Source organism: Solanum stenotomum, chromosome 6 (genome assembly GCF_019186545.1).
Source record: "Solanum stenotomum isolate F172 chromosome 6, ASM1918654v1, whole genome shotgun sequence".
Taxonomy (NCBI): Eukaryota; Viridiplantae; Streptophyta; class Magnoliopsida; order Solanales; family Solanaceae; genus Solanum; species Solanum stenotomum.
The window spans coordinates 32,186,124-32,198,669 of NC_064287.1; positions in this window are offsets into that span (position 1 = coordinate 32,186,124).

Below are 12,546 nucleotides of genomic sequence, written 5' to 3' on the forward strand. Positions count from 1 at the left end.
AGTATTAGAGTTAAAACTATTAGTTGATGATTGTAGTGATTGGGTTATTGTAGACTTAAATGAGAATGTGGTCTAAATGCAATCCTACTAATCTAGCTTGAAAAAGTAGATTGATTGAGGTATTGGGTTATTTATATCTGTTGTGCTTGTCAAGGTTCGAAATAACTTGCTTGATTCGTGATAGTTGATTGAGACATGGCTATTGCACCTAAAACCTAGCCTACCCACTAAGATTCAGCGAATTTTAGTAAATAATAATCACCCATTTTGCGAAATTGGCATTCAATTGATCACACTCCCAAGAAATCCCCTCTACTTGTAATCACTCAAATTCCCCCATTTAACATTCAACACCTAGTCATTTACTTTATCGTTTCGAAAATGTCTACATATAAAAATGATTAGAACACCTTTTTACTTCGTAATTTAATTCTTTACCGTATCACTCCCTGTGGGATCTACCCCAACTCTTAGTTAGGTTTATACTTGTTAGCGACGGCCTACACTTAGAATCTGATGAAGTGTAGTTGAGTGTTATCAATCTTACAAGGGATTTAGGGTTGGAGGTTTAGGGTTGAATAGTTTAAGGTTATGGATTTAGGATTGGAGGATTTTGGATTGAATAATTTAGGGTTGAAGGGTTTGGAATTGGGTGGTTTAGGGTTGGATTATTTAGGGTTAGCCAATTTAGGGTTGGAGGTCTGGGATTGTCAGGACCTAAGTAGACCCTAGACGTGACAAGGCGTATAAGACCCTGAGAGGCCCTACACAAGCCACTTTGCATACATCCTAAACTATACTTTCCAGATGAAAACAGAATTGGTAACTGAGGAATTCATAGAAGTGGTAGTGTGGTAGGTGAGTAACTTATTTTTAAGATTTTATTATAGTATCTTTTTACTAAGTGTCTTAATCTTAATATCTCTTTAATATTATTTTTTGGTAGTGCTAAATTCATAATAATATGTAATAATATTTATTGTAATATTCTTCCGATAGTTGTTTTAATCTGAATATTTCTTTAATATTATTTATGATATATTCTAGATATAACATATCTTCGGTTTTTTGGTACATATATAAATTTTACTCCATTAATTGTTCTAGTAGTTTTATATCTTCCATAGATTTTATCCAATATTGTAAATATTTATAGTTCATTTTCATCTGAATTTATTTATAAATCATACCATTCTATTCTTTCGAAGTCTAAATCATGTAGGTCTATTTCATACCATTCTTGATTTAATATATCTTCTGATTCGTAATCATTAAATATTTTTTCCCATATTATTCTTCTTAATTTGATTATTTCTATACTTTTAAGTATATATAAGATTAAAGTTTCGTAGTTTTTTATCATTTCATCATGCATGTGTGTAGTCATGTTCTTTATTGTGTGAGGTTTTTCAATTATTCCTTCCTATCATATTCATAATCGATTAAATTCATATTAGATTATTATGAACTAGATTATCTTTTTATCATGTTTTTCTGTCACTACTATCATCGTACTTTAGCGGATACTTCCTTCTTATCAGCGCCTCAACTTTGTTTACTCCCCTAAACGGCTTCCTCGCCTACCGGTTTCAACATTAGGATGTCATAGTATAGAAGTTTTCTCCCTGTTTCCAGTGTGCTAATTAACTAGAAATCATGATTCAAATAATTCTAATACATAATAACTAACATAAATTTATTCAATCATATATATGATATTCAGGAATATATGAAATTAGTTCCGCATATTTTTTGAACAATATACCTTTGCTTCTTGCTTAGCCATGCTATCTGAAATATCTGACTGGATTTCAGATTGTTGCTCCATTTATCTAAATACTAAATTTTTAGTTGAGAGAGTTTTTTGAAAGAAAGCTTATTAAGTTAGGCCTTGCCCCTCTTTACAAAGTTTACTACTAAGTCTATCTATAGACATACAAATTTACTATTCTAAATACTTATCCTAACACATTTTTTACACATGTCCATTACTATTTACTACTATTCATGAATAGTCCTTGTTTTGTCTACCACTAACCTCTTTACGACTTATTTGCACATATCAATAATGTACACTATCTACCACACACACTTGTCATATTTTGTACAAAAGACCCATACCTACTTTTATGACAACTATTATGACTTTTACATTTACATTATTTTACACATAACTTTTTCCGTTCATATCTCTTTCTCCTTTTTCTTCCTCGTTGATTATTCCAGCTGGACGTCTGGAATTATATTATCTTCTCCGTTGCACTTTGAACATATATGGTCCGGGTATTTATGACCAATTAGCTTGCAATATCTGGTTAATAATTCTGCCGAAATAAATCCTACTTTTAATGCTCGTGTCGTAGGTCGTTCTTCTGACTTAAGTAATGATAAAATCCATCTTTGGACTTCATCCATATCTGCTTTCCTTAGCTCCCTTGAATTGGAATAAATCATTAACTGATCTCTTGCATAGTAGCTCCATATAGCGTTTTCGTTTAAGTAATTATTTGCTAGCTCTTGTATAATGGTTGATATACCAATTATTCTCTTATTGGCATAAACATTGGGTATCTCGCTTTTTTGTATCTCTGGTTGTTGTCCGATATCTTTCGGTATTATCATATCTTTTGTTAGTCCTATTTTTACCACCTGTATCGGAGGTTTTATTTCCTCGTATAATATCTCTGTTGTTGCCGTATAAAATTTTACATAGAATAAATTTCCCTTAGTAACTCTCTTATATGTAATAAATGCTTTATGTAGTTCCGGTATTCCACTTAGTTCCTCTCCGTCATATGTATATACTGTATTTAATAGTCCATAGTTGTAACATGTCCTCACCAAGTTGGCATTAGTTTTCGGTTGTGCAATCAGTTTATTATAACCTTGTAATTTTTGGGTTAAATAATCTTGGTTTGGTTCTTGGGTTGTAGTAGATCTTGGGTTAGGGTTTAAAAATGTTTGGATTTTGTATATATTTTCTATATAGGTTCGCGTAATATGGTTGTATGTTCTTTTGTCATGGTGTAGGCTATCCGCATATGTAGAAGTTTGTGGTTCTGTAGTTAATATATTTTTTGGTGTTAGCCTTGGAGTAAATGGTTTTTCGAATAGCTGGTTTAAGTTTGAATTCTTTTGTTTTTCACTAACTCGTTTGCTTGTACCTGCAACTGTATTTAAACAAATGTTATGGGTTTTAAGGAGTTTCCCATCGTCTCCTTTTAGCTCTGGGTTTTTTCCGTCTTCCGATCGACGTAGCTCCGCATTTTTATAGTCATGTTGCTGACTAGCTTTAGACTTCAGATTATCTTCATTAGTCTTTAGCTTTTGTATCTCGTTGTCCATACTATCTACTTTTATACAAAGTTTAGTTATGGCTTTGAGTATCTCTTCCATTGTATTTTCGTTCTCAGTCTGAGTAGCTTTGTCTTGATAAGTAATCTGCAATAACATTCTTATCAGGTTTTATTACTTCAATTGTAAATGTGAAATTTAATATATTTAATACCAATCTCCTTATTTCTTTTGTTGTTACCGAATCTTGTATTTTTCTTGTTAGCCACCATTTTACTTGTGTATTATCTGTTCTTATAATAAATTTGTTATATACAATATATGGTTCAAATGATAATAAACACTTATATACTGAATATAATTCTTTTCTATTTATTTCCCATTTTATTTCTGTATTATTAAACGTTCCTGAATAATACCTGCAATGATGTTCTATCGTAGTGTCATCATACCTGTATTTTAATATTCCTCCATAACTTTTTTCACTTGCATCTGATTCTATTATATAAGTAAATTTTTTATTTTCATCTGGAAAGTATAGTTTAGGTAAGTTTTTACATAATAATTTTACCTTTTGTATTTGTATTTGGTCTTTTTTATCAAACTGATATTCTATATCTTTCTTTAATTTTTGTTGTAATGGTTTTAAATTCTCTGCTAATTTTGGTATGTATTCTCTTACTTGATTTACTAGTCCTAAGAATGATTGTAATTTCTTTTTTGTGTCTAGTTGTTCATTTGAGTTAATTATTTTTTGTACTATATGTGTTTGCATTTTTATTCCGTTTTTATCAATTTGTATTCCTAAGAATTCTATTTGATTTTTCATTATATCAGCTTTCTTTTTACTTAGACTTATACCTGAATATTCTATGATGTGTATAAATTTTTCTAATAATCTTATATGTTCATCTTGTGTCTTAGAATATAATAATATATCATCGATGTACACTACACAATTTTCTATTTGTTTAAAGTAATTGTCCATAAAGTGTTGATATCTACCTGGTGCGTTTTTATATCCAAATGGTAATACATTCCATTCATAAAATCCTTGTGGTACAGTGAATGCTGTTAGTTTTTTAGATTCTTCTTCTAGTTTTAAGTGGTAAAATCCTGATTTACAATCAAATTTGCTAAAATAATTATATCCTTGTATTTGTCTTATCTTTAGTATTTTATTTGGTATCGGATAATTATATGTTTTAGTTTTTGCATTTAAATTTCTATAATCAATAACCATTCTACTTTTTCCTCTTTTTTGTTCACTATGTTTATTTACGATAAATGCCGGGCTTGTATGCTTACTATTGCTTTCTTGTATATATCCTTTTTCTAGTAATTCATCTATATGTATCTTAAATTCGGTTAAATCATTAAAATTATACTTTAATGGTTTTTGGGTTATTATACTGTTATTATCAATTAGCTCAATTTTTACTTTTGTTTTATGTTTTTCCCATCCTTGTAAAGGATCCTCACTATATAATAATTCTAACTTATCTTGAATTATTTTTACTTTATCTATAGAGAATATAATTAATTCTATTTTAGGGTCTTCTTCTTTTATATTTTCTAATTTTTGTGTAATTTTTTCACTTCCTTTTATCCATTCTGTTGTTTTTCGTTTTTTATTATTTACTCTTTTTGCTCCTATTTTTTGTTTACACGGTGTCGTGAACCACCAGTGTGTTTTTGTTATTATATGTGGGTATAATTTTTCTAAAAATGGCATTCCTAATAGCATATCTTTTGTAGTTAATTCAAAGTTATATATTTCTTCTATAGTTAATATCTTATCCCATATTTGTACTTTTATATTTTTTGCCTTATATGTGATCATGCTTCCTTCATTATTAAATCCTGTTACTACTATAGGTGTTTTTAATTTTTCCCACTTATCTTCTGGTAAACAATTATATTTACATATATTAGCTTCTGCTCCCGTATCTATCATTGGTGTATAATATCGGTTGTAATATCCTTCTATTATTATCTTCGCAAGTATATATATTTTCATATTTTTATCATACTAAAGTCCTTTTTATTATTACCCTTTTATTTTCATAATTTATTGTTAATTGTTTGTCTTCTAGATTATATGGTTTTACTTGTTCTAACCATTTTATTCCTAAGATGATATTTTCATTTCCTTGATATATTTTGAATTTTATCACTATTGGTACTCCTCCGATGATTATTTCCTTTTCTGTAGTTTCTTCGGTATATATTAATGCTTTTGGTAGTTCGGAGCATGATTGTTCAATAGTTATTATTTCATCTTCCGTCACTAATTCTCTTGTAATATAATTTTCTTCTCGTCCTGTATCTATTAGTATTAAATATTTTCGTTGTTCCATTATTCCCGTGATGTAGTAATGATATGGTTTTATGTCTTCTTCCATTGATTTTAGTGGGGTTTTATCTATTCTCCTTGAGGTACTCATTTTTGATGATATTTGGGGTATCTCATTGTTTATTCTTTTCGATGTGCTTAGTCTTTCTTTTACTATTTCTAAATCTTCTTCTATATCAATTTCATTATAACTATAATCATTTTTATCTATGACTGTAACTATTCTTTCAAAGGGATCTTCTATTTTTATTTTATTTATTTTATTTTTTGCTGTTATTTTGTGTTTTGTCGTTAAAACATATAAGTTTTTACATCTAGCTGTAAATATTTTACTTCCCGGGGCTAGTTCTATTCCTGACATTTTCCAATATAATACTAATGATTTATCTATATTTCTGTCATTTACTGCTACTGAGTAATTAGCACTTATTATAAATTTAAATTTTTGGTATATGAGGTTACCTTTTACCGCACTTATTATGCTTTTTTCTATAGGTTGTATAATTCTATCATCTGCTAAGTATATTTCTATGGGTGTATCTATTCCTTCTCTAAAACATGCTTTTATTAATATTTCTGTTCCTCCTAAATGTACATATTTAATTGGATTTTTAGCCTTAATATCTTGTATTTCTTTATTTATTATTCGTTTATTTATTATTGGTATTTTAGCTTTTCCTTTAGTGTATTTGCAATCTATGATATGTTCTCTTTGACTTACTACGTAATATTCTTCTTTTTGTCGTTTAAACCAGTTTCTTATTGTTGGTATTTCGAATATTTTTGCTACACTTAGGTCTAATTCTTTTCCTTTTATTTGCTCAAATATATTATTATCAAATATTATTTTTTGTTCTGTCGATTCTTCATCTTGATATTTTTCTTTAGTTATTATTTGTATATCTTTTTCAGTCATTGATATCGTATTCATTATCCGATTCTATTACTGAGCTATTTTCTATTTCATTTTCCGATAATTCATATATACTATCATTGCTTTCTAATTCATAATCTACGTACTCTATTTGTGTATATTTTTCATCGTCTATTATTATTTCTGATATTTGTTTTTTCTTTGGATTTTTAGGTAATTTACAATCTCTAGCTATATGTCCTAATTTTCCACAATTATAACAAGTACATTCCGTTAGTTTTCTTTTTGGTCTATATGGTCTTTTGGTTTTGTAGTTTTTTACATAGTACCTTCTTCTTGGTTTTTTATATTTATATTTTGATCTATATTTTTTATTATATTTCTTTTTATTTTTATAATATCTATCCGTACAACCAAATTGGGGTGCTGTCTTATTTTTGCAACATGCCAAGTTTTTTACTAATATTTTTTCCATTTTTATTTCTTCTTTATGTTTTTCACATAGTTCTATAAACCATCGTTGTAAGAATTTTATTCTAGCTCCTAAGGTATCTGTTAATTCTGCTTCATTCCAACTTTTTATTATTTTTGAATTAAAAGGTTCTGGTAATTTTGTAAAATATAATTTTCTTATTTCTTTACCTTCTTCTATGCTATATGTTCCTTTATAATAGTATTCTCTAAATGCACATGTATATTCATCTATGTAACACATATTACATATTGCTAATTTTGTCATTAGATTCCGATTTATGATTTTTTCTTTATTTTGTTCTTCTACCTCTGTTGTCATACTACTAAATTCATTTCTTATAGCTATTTCGTATTTATATAATATTTCCATGGTTGTAGTGGCTATTTCACCATCAAATTTTTTATTATTTCTTAAAGTTGTTAAGCTTTCATTTGTTAAATTTTGTAGCCATAATTTTACTGTTCCTATAATTGTTCTTTCTATGTATCCTGGTGCCTCTGCTATTACTATCTTGTTATCTATTAATTGTTTTGATATGTATCCTACCCATAATTGGATTGTTTTATTTATGTCTGCTACACAGTCTAAATCTAAAAATTCATGTTGTCCAGTTATTGGTTTAGGCGTCCATTTTTTATTTAATCTTTTATCCCATGTAGTTTTTTCTTTATTATATTGTTCATAATTTTTATTATAATATTTTGGATTAAAATTTTTTGGGTTTTTTACTCCTGATGTGCTAGGTTTTTCGTCCATGTCTACGTCTTCTGCATTTACTTCTAAATTCTTTGTATTATCTATATTTGCTAAAAGTTCCGTATATGTTTCACTTGTTTCCGAATGTTGTTCTAGATCATCATCGTTTATTTCATCAACTCTTATTTCGGGTAGATTATCTTGGTTATTTTCTTCTTTTTCTTCTAATTCATCTTGTAATTGCAATTTTTCTTTAATTTTAATTATCTCATTTGCTAATTTTGTTTTTTGTTCTTTTTCTTTTTGTTTAATTTCATACATTTCTTTTAATATTGCTAGCTCTTTTTCTAGCTCTATTATTTTAGTATTTTTTACTTCTTCTAATTGTTGTACTTCCTTTTTTGCTTGTTGTTTTATTTTTTCAATTTCCGTTCTTCTATCTATTTCTTCATTTTCTTTTGTTATTCTTACCATAGCAGTTAAACTATCTTCTAGTTTTACCGTTTCTTTTTCTAACATTAAACTTATATTATCACCTATTTTCTTATATCTTCTTCCTAGATTAGAAAATATTATCTTTATTTTTAATCCGTCATAATTTTCATATGTTTTTTCATCTATTGCGTATTCTTCTTTATTCATTTATAAATTATGTTGTAGTTTATATTCTAAGTTATTTATTTTTATTTCTAGATATAAAATAGTTTTTCTTTGTGCTACTATAGATTTGTACAAATTCCTGCGAATATATTATTGTTAAGTCTATTTTGCCTATGTTCTAATTCTTGTCGTTTTTCTATAATTATTTCATTAAGTTTTTGTCTATATTCGTTATTCTTGTTATTCATTGTATTTTTAAATATTGAATATATTTATATTCTATTTTAGATATATTATTTATTAATTGATCTAATTTTTTATTATCAGTCTTTGTGATATTAAGTTGTTTATATTTCGGATATAATTTATTTAATTTTCTTCTTATTTTTCTTAATTTTCTACTCGTATGTTTCTTACCGTGTTTCTTATTATCCATAGCTCTGAACGTAACCCATACATCACATACAATATGGAAAATTAAATACAATAAGCAATAAAGAGTTCGGTCCTCAGAACATGAGGACTCACCCATCTTCAAAAGCTACTAATGTGATCTCTAGCCACGGGGATGCAGAATAGGAGCATCGGACCCTACATTAGTGAAATGATGTAAACAAGAGTATGCATTAGTACAAAGAATGTACCAAGTATGAGGGAATGCACTAAAACATGAGACATGATCATAAAGGACATAACTGAAAACATCAAATACATGACCAAGTTAAAACATAGTAAAATTATTTAAGAAGATTCATATATCATGAACATGGCCATGCATCTTCAAATCATAAAGGAAGCTTCATAAAACATTAGTAAATAACTTAGTTAATTTTGTGGGAAGTTTATCATTAACCGAAATATAGACCATGCAAGCTATAGCATGGAATCCAGTGTTTTCCCCACACCGAAAAGGGGTGTCTTACTTGCCAAGGTAATGAGCATAAATCTAAGCTAAAGTGGATCCACTAGTTAATGTCTATCTAAGAAAATCATCCTATGGTGGCACATAGTTTATGGGAACATGGGTAATCTCCACTTGTCCACTCGGTGCTAAGCAAAAACCCCATGGAATAGTCTTTAATCATATTCTTTTCATCATCGATGGAAAGGCACAATTAAACAACCAATCCAATCTAGAAACATCATAGAGTAGCTCCTTAGACCATGCGTGAGAAAACTTTTCACCATCCATGATCTTTTCATAATAGCTTTTAAGGACCATGGTCATTCACTTCATGCTAGAAATGCCTTACTACTAATGGAAATAGTTTTGAAAGCATGATCTAAATCATTGATGGCATATCCGGATACCATATTAATCAAGACCTAATTTAGGAAAATACCTTGAAAAATATGGAGGGAAAATCTAGATGTCATTCATGTCATGTGGACAAGTTTCATAGAACATATAGATGAATTCATCTATAATCTTTACTTGAGTCATAAATAGTGATTTCATGAAAATAGGCATGATTTCATACAAATGCATTCATAGATTCAAGCTTCTTCATTGATTCATGTAAATTAGGGTTCATAGTCGAAGTTCATAGATCAATGCATGGGTTCACATGGAATTGGTTTAATAGCATGAAATTAAGTACAAATCATCAAAATAAGATCATAATAAATCAATTGAATCCATAAAAATAGAACTCATGAGGAGTTAAGTGAACATCTAATCAAATCTTGGGTAATTGAATTGGAGAATCGAGGAAACTTTAAGGGCTCAATGGGTGAATTGAACCCATTGATTAACTCCCTACGTACCTTGATTTAAGCACAAAACAATGATGAAGAAATGAGACTTGAACTTGAAGAACCCTAGCTTATTCTTTTTCCTTGATCTAGAGAGAAGATTTTTGGAGAGGAAGAATTTGGTCAAGTTTAGGGAATTTACGAGAATGAATTGAAATTGGTAGTTTTAGGGCTTAATTCACTTATATAGGTCTTGAAATATGGTTTAAAACAACGTAGTTTAGGTACCAAACACTTTGGGAAAAGATCACAATGACCTTAACTTAAAAACTGACGAGGTGCAACACAAGAGAGGCTTCACGAAGCGTCTAACACTTCACTAAAATGGGCATAAATTTTTACTTCAGGCTCAGAATTAGGAAAATTTGGTGTAGTTGGAAAGAGGACTCAAAGACCTATAATTTGATAGGTCATGGACAACTTAATTCATTTTGTGCTGAGATATATGATCATTTGAAGTTGACCCAAAATTCAAATTCTGCTAAGTCTCTTTCATAGACGACTTCACAATCCGTGTGAAGCTTCACAGATCATCTAGGCGTCTGTGGTACTTCACCGTGACTTGGGTGCAACCTCACTATCTGGGTGACTTGTACGGACCACTAAACAGGCAGTCCAAGTCACCACAGGCTTTCTAAGTCACTTTCGAGGTGACTCATACCTAGGGGCAGTCCTGGATGGTCTCACGATGCCCTCAACAGGCAGTGAACCCATCCACATCCCATCTAGGGTGCTGTGAAGGATCCATGGTCCATTTTGGGTTCGTGGACTTGCCCATTTACCTTTTTTAGCCCTTTCTCCAAGTTCGAGGTGTTACAAGGATTGGATAATTTAAGGTTGTAGGGTTTAGGGTTGGATAACTTAAGATTTAGGTTTGGATTGTTTAGGGTTAGGGGTTTAGGTTAGACGATTTAGGGTTGGAAATTTTAGGGTTTGGTGGTTTAAGGTTGGACGATTTAGGGTTAGAGGCTTAGGGTTGGACAATTTAGGGTTGGAGTTTAGTGTTGGAGGGTTGAATTTTAGGGTTGTACAATTCAGGGTTGGATAGCTTTGTAACACCCCAAAAAATTCTAAGTTAAGACTCGAACCATTCTTCATTTACCTGTTGAGTTGGGTGATTATTAAATTGCTCATATGTGTAAAGGTAAATTATTTAGTGTGAGAATGATTTTAGATATCAATGAAGGTCACTAGAAACTCCTAGCACAAAGTAGAGTTGAAAGTTTCCTTACCGATTAAGTTTTGATGTAAGATTCTCTTTGGGTCACCTTCAAACAGCCATATCTCTTAGAATATATAAATTTATGTTTCCCATTAACTATAAACTAAAGGTATTTGAACCTTCTTTCCAACGCCACCAATTTCGCGTCAATCCGAGTTTTGAGTAAAAAGTTATGACCATTTTAGTAACATGATACAGTGTAGTGACGAATTAGCAGACGGGAAAACATTAAAAAGGGTCATTTTTGTCTTTTTACCTCTAAGAAAACACTAGATGAATTTTTTGACTAATTAAAGGCTCAAAACAATCAGATTTTCATCTCTTAATCCCCATTCTCTTCTCTCTCAAAACACTAAGGCAAAACCCTAAGAAAAAATCAAAGTAGAAGACTCCATTCAAGATTATTTCAATCTTTTTCAAGATTCTTCTTCAAGGTAAGTTTTTCTCCAAGAATTCTATTCTTTCCAAATTAAATTCCTCCATACAATTATGAATCACTAATGAAAATCATTATTCTTGGCCATAGAGATTTCAAGAAACTAATTCAAGAATCCCAAGAAAGGTTTTCTTGATTGTTTACCTTAAAGCTAGGGTTTTAAGGCTTCTAATCAAGTTCTTATTCAAGATTCTTTAAGAACCTTGATCTTCTAGGTATGTAAGGCTATCATAGCATTGGACTAGTTCGTCCTCATGCCCTACATCTACTTTCAAATGAGTAAAAGAGTAATCTAGGATTTTATCCCTAGATTTGAGTATTCTTGAGATGAGTTGATTTTGAGTTCTTGAGTTTCGAATTCTTTTTTAAATTCTATTCCTGATTATTGAATTGCTATGTGTTATGCATTAAGATTCTTGAGTTAATTCGTTCATATCTATATTTCAGCATGAACCCTATGAATTGAGTATTCTTTAGGTGAGTAATGTCGTTGAGTTCTGAGTTCTGAGTTTTGAGTACTGAGTTTCCATATTGCTATTAAAATCCATGAGTTGAGTCGTTCAAGTCCATAATTCCGCATGAACCCTATGAATTGAGTTATAAATTTTGAGAAGCTTTTTAAAGCCAACACTTGAGTTTTAAACTGAGTTTTGAGGAAGTAAAGATGAATTTTGAGAAAGAGTTTCTAAAACAAGATTAGTATGATAATCGAGTATGTCATCAATGTTTAAGCAGTGTGGTATCTTGTTAAGCCATCAATATTTATGTAGTATGATTTCCCATGTCATCAATAATCATATCATAATATGATTTTGATATATTTTTGAGAAAGAGTTTT